The sequence below is a fragment of the Carassius carassius genome, chromosome 50 (genome assembly GCF_963082965.1).
Source record: "Carassius carassius chromosome 50, fCarCar2.1, whole genome shotgun sequence".
NCBI lineage: Eukaryota > Metazoa > Chordata > Actinopteri > Cypriniformes > Cyprinidae > Carassius > Carassius carassius.
This window is the reverse complement of record NC_081804.1, coordinates 12947742-12963747: the sequence shown is the minus strand read 5'-3', so window position 1 is coordinate 12963747 and position 16006 is coordinate 12947742. Positions and strand designations below refer to the sequence as shown.

The 16006-nt window shown below is 37.3% G+C and overlaps 1 protein-coding gene across 1 annotated transcript in view; it reads left to right on the top strand.

The window, feature by feature from the left end:
- The window catches only part of LOC132133109 (nuclear receptor ROR-alpha A), a 282503-nt gene that overhangs the window by 19276 nt on the left and 247221 nt on the right, over positions 1-16006 (top strand). The window lies entirely within an intron of this gene.

Sequence of the window (16006 nt, the reverse complement as noted above, 5' to 3'; positions counted from 1 at the left end):
GCAGTGTTTTTTTGCACTGTGGAATATCACATAAATCAAGGCAGAACACATTTTTTAGTCTGCTTTCACACAGATTTTTAGGGATGTATGTATCGATATTTCACAATGCATTCATACACAATACTATATATATATATATATATATATATATATATACACACACCGTATTTTCCGGACTATAAGTCGCACTTTTATTCATAGTTTGGCTGGTCCTGATACTTATAGTCAGGTGCGACTTATTTATCAAAATTAATTTGACATGAACCGAGAGAAATGAACCAAGAGGAATGAACCAATAGAAAACATTACCATCTACAGCCGCGAGAGGGTGCACTATGCTGCTCACTGCTCCTGTAGTCTACACTGAACACACACATAGAGCGCCCTCTCGCGGCTGTAGATGGTAATGTTTTCTATTGGTTCTTGGTTCTAAATAAATGCGACTTATAGTCCAGTGCGACTTATTTATGTTTTTTTCCCTCATCATGACGTATTTTTGGACTGATGCGACTTATACTCAGGTGCGACTTATAGTCCGAAAAATACGGTGTGTGTGTGTGTGTGTATATATATATATATATATATATATATATATATATATATATATATATATACTGTATATATACAAGCATGCCCACTGTCTGTCAAATCTTTGTAGTAAATAAGACTGTTTAGTGTTTTTGTAAGTCTCATATTGTATGCTTACTAATGCTGCATTTATTTGATCAAAAATACCATAAAAACAGTAATATTGGGAAATATTTTTGCAGTTAAAAATAATTGCTTTCTATTTGAATATACTTATTTAAAAGGTAATTTATTCCTGTGATGTCAAAGCTGATTTTTTAGCAGCCATTACTCTATTCCTCAGTGTCACATTTTAAGTTTTTCGACTGGCAAAATTACAGTTCTGTCAAATGGCACATAACTTTCTTATACTGGCCTGGGACAGTGGGCCATCTTTACTGTTTGGCTCTTGAGATGCTTTTGTCCATATTTTTATATTTTTATTTCTTTGTGAATATATACTATGTCCTATGGGGTTTCGACTAAGTAATTGAAGACTTAGTGAGAGATCACCACTGTAATACTGCAACAGAAGATGGAGTGAAGTTTTATGACTAATCCGCATGACAAGACAAAAAGACCCATAATGCACTGCGCACATACAGTAGCTGAAAAATGCACTGTAGCCCTGTCTCTCACAGCACGTACAGTTGATTGCCTGAGCCGGTGCACACATGTGGGGCAGATGGCAGAGGGCTGCTGGATAATAGATCTCAATATTAACTCAAAACCATGCTGGGCGTGTTGGTGGATGATGCTTGGTGGAGTAAGGGAGAAGTGTTGACCTTCTGTCCTGTCATTTAGCCCCTCACGCCCCCCTGTGCTGCACTCAAATTACTTTGTTTTACCCAATTAAAGGAGATGGCTGAGCATGGTGAGCTCAGCCATTTTTCGCTTTGTGACATGCGCCACACTCTCACCTGGATGCGTGCTACATTAGCGCTCTGTCACTGGGAGATGTGGAGAGAACGATGGCAGTGGGAAGTCTTCAGTGCATCCTGAGATTGATGTAGTGGACACCTTATGACACATTTAGTGCCATCTTTACAAAGGACGAGACTGTAGTGTGGCTGAGGATGTCTGTAAGAAAGTAGATTTAAATTGATTTGTTTTGGATCTGGTTTTGAAGGAGGTTTTTCTCATCTGTTGTTTGAATTGGCAATCAAGAACCATTTCTGTTAGTGTTTCTGAAAAGATCATAAATTCCTGCATCATAGCAAATTAACTGTTTTTGCAGTTTTTTATTAGTATTTGCAAGTTGCAGGGACACAAAAGGAAAATTCTTAATGCTGATATTTTAATTTTCAATAATTCAACGATGAAATGTTCTATGTGTTTTATTGTTTGCAATTATCAATATATTTACTGCTATTGACATTTTAAGAGGCTTTACTGTGCAGTTATTGAAGAAAGTCAGTGTTTTCTATAGGTAGTACATTTTAGTTCAAAAATTACTTTCAATAATGTTTAATTTCTGTCCTATAAACTGAAATAATTTGGTAAGGATATGGCAAACGTTTGGAACTGTAATTATGGGCAGGACCTGCAACTGTATTTTATGAAGTCATCAACACCTTAGATCTGTCAGCCAAGCAGAATTAAGCACCGGACAGTATAAATAATCACTATTGGAGCCGTTATATGGAATTGGAATTGGAACAAAAATTGTTAAAATTGTCATTGTCTTTATTAGACTGTGCTGTCATATTAGCAAATTTTGCACACAAAATGTACTTTCATTGTCAATATTGTAGCACATACAAAAATCACTTTCAAGCCAAGCAGCTTTCTGTTGGCAAATCCACGACACCAACTTGTACACGAGCAAAATCTTTGTAGGGAATTCTTCACCATTATGCGAAAATCCCGATTGTGTGGATTTCTATCTAAATGACTGGAATTCGCCTATGAAATTTGCCCAAGAAATGTGACCACACACAAAGACTGAGTAGCAATCTGGGAAATTAGTGGTTAAACTGACAGTGAATTTGACTTTCTTTGAAAATTTTGTTTGTAGAATTCCTCAATCCTGTCAACATTTTGAGTGAAGCCAAGCACATTATGTGCCTCCCGCTCACATCTGCATGGGTGCGGTCTTCCTTATCTATTATTTGTAATAACATAAGAATATTCAATGCAGGCGCTCTATTTTTAGAATCAGCGCTCTTTTGCAGTTTAAATTGTGGGACGACAAATGCACCAAAGCTTTTCTGTTACAGATCAAGAAACACTGTAGAGTTCTTTTGTTTCCTTTCATATCTTGATGACAGAAGCGCACAGTCAAAGACAATGCTCTTCAGTCTCGTGTGTGTGTGTGTGTGTGTGATGGAGATGGGCTGTGCGATGATGGCGGAGGGCTTTAACAGCCATGCGAGCACAGATTATGTGCTTGAAGGGGTGGAGGCCTGTGCCAGCAGTGACAGTTGGACTGGGAATTGGCGAGAGCCTCAGCCGCGCGGCATAGACCCGGCTCGGAGGACCCATCGGATCCGAGCCCCATCTCTCCCCTCGCGGCAGCTCCTCGCAGGAACGCGGGCTGGCTGGCATCTCCAGGCAGCCTGATGGGGGTAAACCGGCCCCTCGAGTGTCTTGATGAAGCTCTGGTAATAGCAGGAAGCTTTTGAAGAACCATGCGCTCATTTGAGGAGGAGCGCCTTTTACCTCTGTCCAGCTCAGGCTTGGCCGGGCTTTTGTCGAATTGCATGTCTTTGCTGTGATGCCCTCGCTCTGTGACGCCAAGGGGCCCGAACGTCTGTCATTTGTTTTACTTTCAACTAAAAGTTGATGGTTTACCAATAAAGCCCTTGAGTGCTTGTATGGAGGCATATGGAATTGTCATAGGCCCAAAGCTCAAGATGGCAATAAGAGAAGAGGAAGTAGTTTGAAATTAAATGCCATATGTCAGTTTGGTTGAAATGTTTCTTAAAATGGGTCTCACTAAATCTCACTAAAACATGTTGGGATTGTTACCCTTATGCCTCCAGTCCATATATATATATATAAAAACAGGACATTATATTACTACAGTAATATATACTACAGTTATATACAATACTTTTCTCTGCTATATTAAAGGTTCAAGTTGAATTATTATGGTAGATTATTTTCAGGTTATATGTGCTGGCAGAAAGTCTGTCTTATCATTTCATCAGATTTTTAATCAAAATCTATAATTGCATAAACTATTTGAGCTGTGTTTAAACTTCAGTCCAGACAGGTCTGTGTTCATTTACAGTCAGTGCTCGAATTGAGTCAAGTCTTATGGGGGGGTCCCCAAGTTTTTTTGGGCGGGGGGTTGGTTAGTCTCGCAATATACACTTTATACAAAATATACAATATATTTGATCATAATATGCATAAATATATACTATTTATTAAAAACGCTTGAATTCACATACATACATATATATATATATATATATCTTCTTTTAAATTACTTACTTGAGTAATATGGATTTAGAGGGTGACAAAGCAGCAGACTCAAAAGGGCAGCTATGGCAAATATACCAGGGCACTACATATAAGGCACTTGAACACCCGTAAAAGCAAGTGACTTCAAAATACATTGAAATGTCTCAAAAACAGTAGAAAATAATCAGATGGCTTCCAGTCTCACTGGATGGTATCACTGTCAGATTCAACAGTGGCACAGGGATAATTATTTCATAATGTCTCCGAAAGCAGTGAAAGAGAGCAGTCAGTCATTTTATTTTTCAGGATTTTTTGATGAATAGAAAGTTCAAAAGAACAGCATTTATTTGAAACAGAATCTTCTGTTACATTATACATGTCTTTACTGTCACTTTTGATCAATTAAATGCAACCGTACTGAATAAAAGTATTAATTTCTTTCCCAGCATTTTTTTATAAATTCTAACCACAAGCTTTTGAATGGTAGTGTATAATGCTACAAAAGTTTATATTTCAGATAAACTTTCTATTCATCAAACTAATTTTTTTTTAAAATACTGTAAATAACGGTTTTCAACATTGATATTAATCATAAATGTTTGTTGAGCATCAAATCATCATATTAGAAGGATTTCTGAAGGATCATGTGATGAACACTTGGAGTAACGATGGTGAAAATTCAGCTTTGATCACAGAAATAAATTATATTTTATTGTATTATTATTTTACATTGTAATAATATTTCATAATATTACTGTTTTTACTGTATTTTGGATCAAATCAATGCAGGCTTAGTGAACAGAAGAGACTCTTGAACTTTTGAATAGTGTACATCCAACAGAATGATTCTAGCTTTATTTACCAATGTAGTATTTACCCTAAAAACAACTGGATGATTGATGTGACAATGTTTGTTCCAAAAGGCTTGATTAAATGCATGAAACTTGTTTATTATAAATTGTGGCAAAACATGCTGTCAGCCTGTGTGTTGGTTGGGATTTTTCAACTATTTCAGCACATACGATTTTTAAATAGTTACGTCCAGTAGGTGGCGATAAAGCACTGTCATAAGTGAGTGAGTCAGCAGACTATTCAACCATTTCAGTGAAAAAGGCTGCTTTATTCATAAACAAACAATACTATGGCAATCAAAATAAATCATTGCTATTTCAAGAGTGAATCCCGCATAAATGCGTATGTAATTCCCAAAACTTTGCCGTGTTTATACAGCCTTTGGTCCTAGCAGCATGAAAAACAAGTCATATACAAATAAATACAAATTCTGAATGGATATTAGAAAGCATAGAAAGCGCACAACTAGCGCTCCCTTTATAATTACTAAAAATCTGTTATCCATCTTCATCGAGATCTCTAGCACTAGCACTCCTGTAGAACCAGGACTGTTAATTATGAAAAAAATAGTAATGTAAGCCTAAATGTTTCCAATATGCTAGGAATATAAAAGCCCCGACATGGAGTGGATAACTGTTAGATATAAAGTAGAAAGATATATAGCGAGAGACAATTACCCCTCAAAAAAGTCAGTAAGAAGCTTTCTCTTCCCGACTGCGAGTGGAGGTTTATTTTTCTCCATATTTTAAAAGCTAAAATTAGCTTCACCGGAGCGGCGCCAAACAAACAGTCCTGTCGACGATGTCATGCGCGCGCACAGCGCTCTTTAGGCGGGACGTTTACATTTTAAAGAGACATGACAACTAGCCTATAAACACACTTAAAATAAATTATTGTAAATAATCAATTCACGATATTTACTGTATCCTTTGCATGCATTTATTTTGATTTGTCATTATTATTTTTACTAAAATAAAAATATCCGAGGGACCCCCCTAATTCTATTTTTTACTTCTTATGGGGGGTCCCGGATCCCCCCAGCCCCCCCTCAATTCGAGCACTGTTTACAGTTCTGTGTACTGAAGCATTTGCCACTCTATTACTCTGAGCAGCTTTTGATGTAGTCCATTGATGTGCGAGCGTGCGCGTGTGCTTATGAAGTGCACTGGAGAGGTCTAATAGGGAAAATAAGCATTTTCTGTTGAAAGTGCCTCCTTGACAAGCTAAATATTTCTAAAGTGTCATATATCTCCCATGAGCTTCAGCCATCGTCAAAAACAGTAGCATGTGCAGTTCTGCGCACTCAATCAGTGGCATTCCAACAAACCACGGCCTTGTTCCATATTTTCAAGTTAAGACATTATCGTATCGACAGCATGTTGAAGCCGCTCAGGCTGCCATTTTTACCTTTTCAGAACGTAATGACGTAGTCAAAACATCCAGTAGTGTGGCTTTTCCAAGAAATGCGCGTACCTCTGCTTCTCACAATTACTGCCATGTATTTGTGCATGTTATTTTTTGACAGACATCGACGTTGTGATATTCAAAGGATGTGGATTTGAAAACAGATGGTTCATATGGTAATAATATTTTATATCTCAGGCAGCAAGAACTCAGTGAAGTGGCTGTTTTTAGTTCTAATATTCCAACTGACAACCAGTCTAAGATTTTGATGGATGTGATAACATGTGTAAGGGGGGAACTAGGGATGTGACGATTAACCGCAAGCCGGTTGAAAATCGATTCAAATATGTGATACGATTAAGATTCTAAACAAATCGCGATTCAGTTAGAGGTAGGAATTTATATGAATGTTTGTCTGAGGGGAACTTACTGTCTTTAGAAAAGTTTAGATGATATTTGTAATTTTAATCTTGCCTCTGTATAATGCATATTAAAGTTCATAAGTGCAGCGCTGCTTTGTTTACAGCGGAAACCAAGGAAACGCTTTAAGCGCCGCCTGCTGGCAGAGAGTGAATCTGCATCTCGTTCAGCTCATCTGCTGTTTCTGTTTCATAAAGATTTTTTTTTTTTCTGTTTTCATTCTGTGTTTGCTTCAGATTTTCGAAATTATACAATCTAATTAAGATTAAAAACTGCTCATGTTGCATGTATGCTGCATCTTTGTTTGGATCATGATTAAAATGCAGTGGTTGCCTCATTTTAAATGGAAAGAGCACAGACAAAGCCTTATTTTGTTTATACAGTATGAAGAGATTTATTTTATTTGTGTTATTTATTTGATTTGGGGAATATTTTAACATTTTAATTTAGTTTTTTTTTTTTCATTTACATTACATTTAAATTTTGTTATTTAGCAGACACTGTTATCCAAAGCAACAATAGTAGCAATTAAAATCAACAAAAGAGCAATAATATGCAAGTGCTATATTAGTATGTTATTATAGTGTTATATTTCAATTTCACAAAGAAACATGCAGCTTGTCCAAGCAATAATAAAAGGACACATTTCATTTATAATTTGTCTTAAATCTCATTTTGTAAAAAAAAAAAAAAAAAAAAAAAGTGAATCAAATCATGAGTTGAGTGAATTGTTACATCCCTAGGTGGAACTATATTTGATTTCTGGGTACTAGTAGTATAAAATATGATGTATGAAATGCTTTTTGCATAGTTCATTATACATATTTTAGGAAATGAAGTTCATTTTGTGGCTTCAGTAATTACATGCTACTTAGAGACTGACTTTTTTGGCTTGCCAATTTTTTTTTACATTCAGCTGTTGCTAATTTGTTGACTTTTTAAAAAATCTTTTTTTTTTACTATGAAAGGAATCATTTTGATGCAGAAAGTTGTGTCTGAAAACAAAAGCCTTTTATTTAAGCCCATGCACATCCTGTTGTAAATAATAGTGAAAAATCACTTTTTAAAGCTGTTGTTCCTTTATTACCTCTTAGCAGATTTGGAATCTTATAATAAAACTGGTTATAAATGAACCAAGCTGTACTTCATAAAGTGCTTTCAATCAGTCATGCTCCTTTTACGCGCTCACAGCAAAGCGAGTATGGGATGTTCTTGAAATTTGACCTCGGCGTTCCTCCGCGCCTGTCCAGGAATCCTGTTTGTCCTCTTCACCTCGTTCCGGGCCAACATCGCCGTTCCTGGAGACTCCATTAGGAAGTCCAGCGTGTCCTTGGAAGTCTCCTCTCTCATTCATCTTCACTTCTCCCTTGTCTTACGTCTCTCTCTCATTTTTTCCTTCTCCTGAAAGTAGGCCGAAGGTTATTACACTGAATTTCATATAACAGCGCGACCGATTCAGTGGAGCACCTTGTCAGACACAAACAATAGATAAAGCCCATAATATAATGTGAGGTAAGGAATGCTCTGATATTCCCAGTGAATGTTCCCCTTAGAGATCTGAACATTTGTCTGCATATATTTGCAAATAATTCATCCTGAGCTGGAGAGAGTGGAGGTCACAGGGAAAAATAAATCTATTTTGTATTCTATCTATGTTGAAGTTAAGTCTCTTCCTGCAGGAACTATAGAAAATCGCTCTATTGTTCCAGCGAGACTCGGTTTGGCTTTTGTCTAACATCCACATCCAGTGCTATTGTTAGGGCTACTCGTGGTGACTCGCAGTGTTTAGTTTAGACCCAGATCTGAGATGGGCGGCTTTCATGCATAACATTACAGCTTCCAGGGCCAAGTGCTAAGATGACGAGGAACAAACAGATGTTGACGCTTGCATAATTGGTGAAAAGCAGCAGCGAGCTTCCTAATGTCGAACAGCGGTGCGATCAAAAGGTTTTAATTTCGGTTGACCCCCTGTACATCTGGCTGGCTGTCTGAACGGTGCTGCTGACAAATTGTAGGTACTCAGTGGTGTTTAGGACTACAGAGACATACAGAGAGGATCTCACATCAGAGGTAGAGCCGATTAACGGACAACCAGATGTTGAGACTTGTACAGTATTTGCCTTACATAATATTCGAGTCAACATAAAACATTTTGTACTAAAAAAAAAACAAAACCAAAAAAGATATTACTTAATGTGTAATAAACATTTTATTTATGGTATATGCAGATTTGTTTTTTATTTCTGACTTTTAAATCGCTACTAAATTAGTTTGTAATTACTATGTTCTAAACTACTTTGTAATTACTACACGATTCCTAAATAAAATGACAAAATATTCAGAAAAATAATATGAAAAAGTTTTTTTCAAAAAGGCTGAATTTATTTAATCCAAAGCACGGTAACAACAGAAATATTGTGAAATATTATTGCAATTTAAAATAACTGTAATTCATTCATGTGATGCAAAGCTGAATTTGCAGCATCATTATTCCAGTCTTCAGTGACCCAGTATCCTTCTGAAATGATTTTAATACAATGATTTGATACTCAAGAAAAAATTATTAACAATTAAAAGATTTTTAAAAACAATTAACAATTTTTTTTTATCTTCAGGTTTCTTTGAATGGAATTTCAAAACATTTGTTTAAAATAGAAAACTTTGTCACTTTTGGCCAATTTAATGCACCCTTGCCGAATCAAGGTTTTCATTTCTTTAAGAAAAAAATCTTACAGATTCTAAACTTTTTAAACGGTAGTGTACATCTTAAGTTAACATGAACGTTTTTGTAGTATATAGATTTTAGCCTGTTAGCATCCCCTTGGGACCCTAGTTTTAAAAACTCTTACTGACATAAAGACCACTTTTCATGTTCCGGTACATCCTCAGTGAGTAAAATGAACTTTATTTTTCTCTTTGAATATTCTCTTACATTTTTGATTATAACATGACTTTTTAATTTTGTGACTTTAATGTCATGTGATCATTAAATCAAAGTATCTTGCAGATGTTCAGACATTTTTGAATCAGCGCAAGCGAGCAATGGAACCAAACAAATATATTTCCTTATTTAATTGCAAACATCAGCTCTTAGATTCCTTAATTACATTCATTCTTATTGAATTTTAAATAAAATCCAGTCCGTCGGCTCCATTGTACTACAGTGTGAATTTTTGTTTGGGCTTGTTATCATGAAGCTGTCACATTTAATAAAACTAAATTGTCTAAATAAATGATTTCATGCAGTTTTATAATTATGGCTTTGGCAGTGGTTCTTCCTGCACTGAAAAATTTAACAAGCCCACTCCGCCACCATCATCTCGCATGAAATTCATGTTGAATGTGACATTTTAATTGGAGTAGTATTCCCATTCGTTGGACAAACGGATATGGGAGTCTATGGGGGAAAGGTACACTGGGAAGAGAACGATTCAGAATTCAAAATTCCTGAATTAGGATCTATCAGCTTCATTTTTATGGCTGTTCTCCGATCAAGGAGCCACTTAAGCGTGTGTCGTCTCAGCAGAACCGCCGGCTCAAATTGTCTTCATTAAAAGCAATTAAGTTTGGTCAGTCTGGTCTGCTCAGCTGGTTTGAGTGCACTACGGCGGATCGTCGGATGTATCTTCATCTTCATCTGTTTGGGGTCTGTGGGTCTGGTTAGGCAGTCAGGCAGGAAACCAAAGCTGTCAGGTTTTTTTTCTTTACCCATGTGTGCGTGTCTGATTATGTCAAATCGAGTCAAAGCAGCACATTTTCTGCCTTTTTGAGTTTGTTGTGAGCATGTACTGTACGTATGAGTGCGTAATAATATGAACATTTCCCACAGCCGTTTTTGCATGAAACAAACTCACCTTAAATTGAACAACTCGCACATGCTTCTAATTTTATATACTATCATTATGTTTCTGGAATTGGTGATGAATTGGTTTACATAGGACACCATATGGGATACAGCCCAGTTGTACAAGCTGTCTGGAGAGAGGCATGACAAACACTAACAATTAAAAGTGAAATTAATTTTTCAGGGCAGGTTGGCCACCTGTCTGTTAAGATAGAGAGACTAGAACTGGCCATTTGGTATGGGCAGAGAGAGAGGGCGCCTGTTGGAACCAGGTGGGCATAAACGTTGCCCCATATGCCACCTGGTTTTTCTTTTATTTTGAAGGGCGGACACATCCTAGTGGTACACCGCAAGGACAAACCTATCAATGACATTCTTTTGAAATCGTCGTCAGTTGCAGAATTAAATCTGATTCAGCATTCTCCGATGGCACTACCCCTATTAAAATGGCAGTGACCCCATGAAATGGTAATGTTGAAGACTTGAGGAAGCGGTCATTCTATTGAAATAGACTTTGTTTTGCTAATATAGTTAATCGAAGTTGGAACCAAAGGTGATAATAGATCACAAGGGGCATCCTCATTGTATGAATAACCTTTTAAAATATAATTTTGCAGTCTAAAGAACCATTTGTGCATGCCAGGTTCTATGGACGTTGTAGGTTCTTTATGGAACCATAGATGCCAATAAAAGAACCTTTATTTTTAAGAGTGTACAAATTCAAGGTAAAACAGCAGTCCTTACACATATGTATGACAACAAATGGCACCCGCTTTGTCGAATGACCCAGTGGAAGCAAGACGGGAGTTAAAGTATGTGGTTTCAGTTCTGCAGGTTCTGAGTGAGCCAACAGACGGAAGAAACACCTGGGAAAAGGAGAGAGAGGCAGGAAGCATGTGAGGCAGAGCGGCACATATTGGTGCAGTCTCGGAGAGAGTGGTTTCACTCAACCGTCTCTTTGAATCAGAGGGCGAGAGAGAACAGCTCTTTTGAGAACAGTCATTTGTCTTCCTTAATCATACAGCGTGGTGCATTTTTCCGAGACGGGCCATGACGCGGGTTTATGGGCACATCTGTGCCGTTTGGGCTGTATAAAACATGTCCATTCCTTCTCCCACTGGGAGACCCGATGTCGAGAATCTTGCGAACGTCCCGTGTAAAAACTTATGGTCTGTCTTGCAGTCGGTGCAAGTGATGAGCAAAAGTATGAGTTTTGGAAAGTGACTAGTCCATTTGTCATATGAAAGTCTAGTTAGCCTATAACCCTGTACGAGTAGGACCAGACCCGAGTAAAACATCTTTCTTTAGAGCAAGGGTGTGCAATCCTTAAACATGTCCACACTTCATCCTGCTGGGAGTCCTGAAAATGGACTCGACCCATTAGGAGGCCTGGAAATTGACTAGTCTTCTAATGGGTTGTCTGAAGAACTAGTAAACTAGTAAGCCTTGTATAGCCCTGTATAATTACATTAGTAAGAACAGAATCCTAGCAAACATCTTATTTTAGGGGCAAAGGTGTTCAATTCTGCTCCAAGAGGGCCTCCTTCCTACATAATTTTTCTTCAACCTACTCCGACACACCTGTTCTAAAGTTTCTAATGATCCTAAAACCCTTGATTAGCTGATTCAGGTGTGTTTTATTGGGGTTGGAGCTGAACTCTGCAGAAAGGTAGCACCTCCAGGAGAAGAATTGGAAACCCTGAGTAAGGGACTCGAACATACTGTAAAAAACGTTTTTGCATTCTGAAGTGGCTAGACATTGAAACTGAATGTTTCCAGATAAGTTTCAACATTTTTAAACATAAAGGTTGTTTATTGGTGTAACAATTAAAACTCCATGATCACGGGAAGGAGGAGGCGGGAACCGGCAGACAATCGAATCAAACTTTAATTACAAAATAAAGACAAAACAGCGCATCAGCCCCTCACGGACGACTGACAAGCACAAATAAAAACCAAATACAAAATAAAGTCCAGGCCTGGTCCTCTATCGTCCTTCACTGTCATCACTCCAGTTTTATATCCTTCCATCTCCTCCGTGGGACTCGAGACCGGTGGGTCGAGCAGGTGTCGCTCATTTACAATCACTCCACCTGCCTCTCTCCTGATCCCACGGCTCTCGGCCCCGTCCCACTCGTCACAATTGGCATCTGTGATTCCATGAAGAACCTTTGATGTCCATGAAACCTTTCCATTGTGGAAAAAGGTTCTTAAAATTTTTTGAATGTTCTTCACACTTAGACAAAAATGGTTCTTTTAAGAACTGTTTTGGGGAACCAAAAATGGTTCTTTTACGGCATCAGTACGAACCCCCCTTTTGGAACCTTTATTTAAGAGTGTAAAAGTTGTAGATCCTGAAACATGCTTTGGCATCCAAATGGTAACTGTTGGACTTGGTTTCTGAACTAAAATATTCAAGTTAAAATGGTATACCACTCTTTTGAATGACTAGTCTGACTAGTCCATCCTCACTCATCCGATGCTAAGAGAGAAGTCGAGAGATGTTGATCACGGAGGAGAGAATCTTCCATAAACGGGAGTGCTGGGAGAAAGTTGCCCCATGCTTGTCAGAGTTTCAGGAAGTTGAGAATTGATGGAGCCCACAGGCAGTGTGGCTAATTTTAGTTGAAATCACCTAAGTGGTTTGGCTAATTTATCCCTCACCCCCTGGTCCCCCCCATTTCCTCTCATCTCTCCCCCTCTCTTCATCCCTCCTTTCCCCACTGCTCCGATATGTCCACATAGCGTGAAGGTACCAGGAGGTGACAGGAGGAACAGAAGGGTATTTTGTGCACAGCTGACTCAGAGTGCACAGAGTATTTATAACCTTCCTTTTAAACGCTGAGGCTTTTTTGACCCAGCGCCATGGACACAGAATCAGTTCACTGCATTTTTGTCCTTATCTTCTTCACAATACACCAAAGCTCTACGTGCTTATTGCATTACATGAACATGAGTGTATGTGCGATATAGCGCATGTCTAACAGTGGAGGTGAGCTGTAGGTTGTTGGAGCTTATGAAAAGAAACTTCTTGGAGAAGACCTTGACCTCCATGTCTTTTTGAAACCTCTACCAGACAATTTGGTTCATTTGGTGAGCGCTTGCTGAAGAAAAACAAGATTTTTTTTTGGCACGTTTATTGTAGGGGATTGTCAAGGTTAGACAGGTGAATAGGAGGAAATGGGATCAGGAGATGGCATAAGCCAAACTTGAGCAGTTGTGTTTAGATGGAAACCCTTTCTGTGAAGATCTTGCTAGATTCAAAAGCTGCATTCATAAACTTTTTATTTGAAGTCGCAAAGTAATTCGAATACTAACCTTAATCTTGTTAGCAGCGAATGCAAATCTTGTAGGAGATTTACTGTCTAAAAACAACTCTAATTCATATTATCCACATGAATAAGACTGCTTGCCGCTAGACCAGAAATTAGTTCCAGAGTTGGGAGATTGCAAGGTTGTCACAGATTGGAATAATAGTAATATCATATCCTCTATGTTGCTGCTTGTTTATCAGATAAAGTTGGAAAGTGACAGCATTATTTGATCAGGAACAAACTGCTGTGTTTGTTTTTCAAAAGCTTTTAATTTTTAATATTGTGATTGATTTCTAGGGGTGGAAACCATAAGGTTCATGTTCCATAATGATTCCATTTAAAATTCTCTTAGTTCTGTTAAGGGAATTGAGTCTTTTCAGCCAATTCATTTAAAATATTTTGCTCATAAGTGTCCGACTTTGTTATTGCTTTGTAACATTATACTGTATATGTAATTTCTTTGACTTTTAAAATAATTTAATGCATTCTTGCTGAATTAAAATATTTGTTAAAAAACATCTAACTGACCACAAACTTTTGAATGATAGTGTAATTTATACTGCAAATTCAACTTTAAACTCAGATGAAACATAATTTCTTTTGCTGTAACTCTGTAGATAAAATGCAAAAAAAAGTCCATAAACAATTAGTGCAACTACTAATAATGTTTTTTTTTTTTTTTTTGATAAATGTACTTAATTCCTTTGGCTCTGACTTTCACGCATCCCTGAAATTTATTGTAGGACTTGGTCTTGTCTTCAAAAACAGCTAGAAGTAAACTAAAAATCTGTTTTTACTCATTACAAGATGAACATAACCATGGCATTTAGAAAGGTTATAGTTTATGTAGCCTTGTATGCTGTTTTTCCTTTTCTAAGATGCATTTAGATCTTCTACTTTTTTTCATCATCGTCTCTTCCATTATGTAGGTGTAATACTGAGAATATCTGGAAGGAATAATGCAAGCTCGCGATTCCTCTCAACACATGGGTCATCTTGTCAGTGTATTTAAATTCAGCAGTTGTAGTGCTAATAAATTAGCTGCCTGTCTGAGCGCAGACGCACGGTTGACTTCTTAAGCACACTGTTCTTTCTGTAGGATTTGTATTATTATCTTGTTTAGCGCTACATAATTGAATTTTGAAATCTTATTTGCTGATTTTGCTGTAGCAAAAGAACAGCTGAACAAAAGAGAGATACTGGACTGTATTTTTTAGTCCCATGGGTGTATATTTGGATATTTGATGCTTTACAAAAAAAAAAAAAAAAGCCAGTGGTGAACTATGGGATCAGAATCCTGCCAAATGTATTGCAGTCACAGATCAAAAAATAATAAGCATAAATCAAATATTTAAAAACACGTGTAAAATAATAACGCACAAAACCGAAAAACAAATCTAATTTTTAAAAAATAACAAACAGCGCAGTTGTTTGAAGGTAAAAGATTGCCTACGAGCTTCTCCTCCTGTCCATACGGTAATTTCTCTACTGTGCGACAGAGAGTCGCAGGTTATGACGCAATCGTTAGCCTATTTTTTTTTTAAAAATGCTTCTACGGGCCTAAACGTAAGATACAAGGTAATGGAGCCTTTTATACATTTTCGTGTTTCTTTAGAAATAATTAATGGACAAATGGAGTCTTTAAATGCCTCAGATGTAAAGTTATTCGCTGTCAAAGTGACGCCAAAATGAATGGTTCAATGGAATGCTAACAGCAGGTGGGGGTCCACTAGCCAATGGCAGCGCCCGGGGAAGCTTCAATAAAATATGAAACCCTGCCCCCCTGGTGTCCCCCTCTACTACTCGCTGTTTGTTATTTAAAAAAAATTGCATTTGTTTTTCGGGTTTGTGGGTTATTATTTTACACATGTTTTTTAATATTTGATTTATGCTTATTATTTTTCAATCTGTGACTGCAATACATTTGGCGGGATTCTGATCCCACAGTGAACATCTGTATTTTTTTATGTGTAATAGGAAATTTAGTGAGGAATAAGTCGTTTTTATAGTTTTTAAATCTGAAGAGTGTAGTTTCTGTATGATTAGCAAAAAGTAATGACGTAAAACAAAGTTTTCCAAACACTCCCCGTCTCCAATTTGACAGATAAACAGATAGCCATGCCCCAAACTCATGCCATTGGTTGCGCAATTGCTGCTATGTCTGGCTGATCGGAATTCTCAATCAAGAACAGAA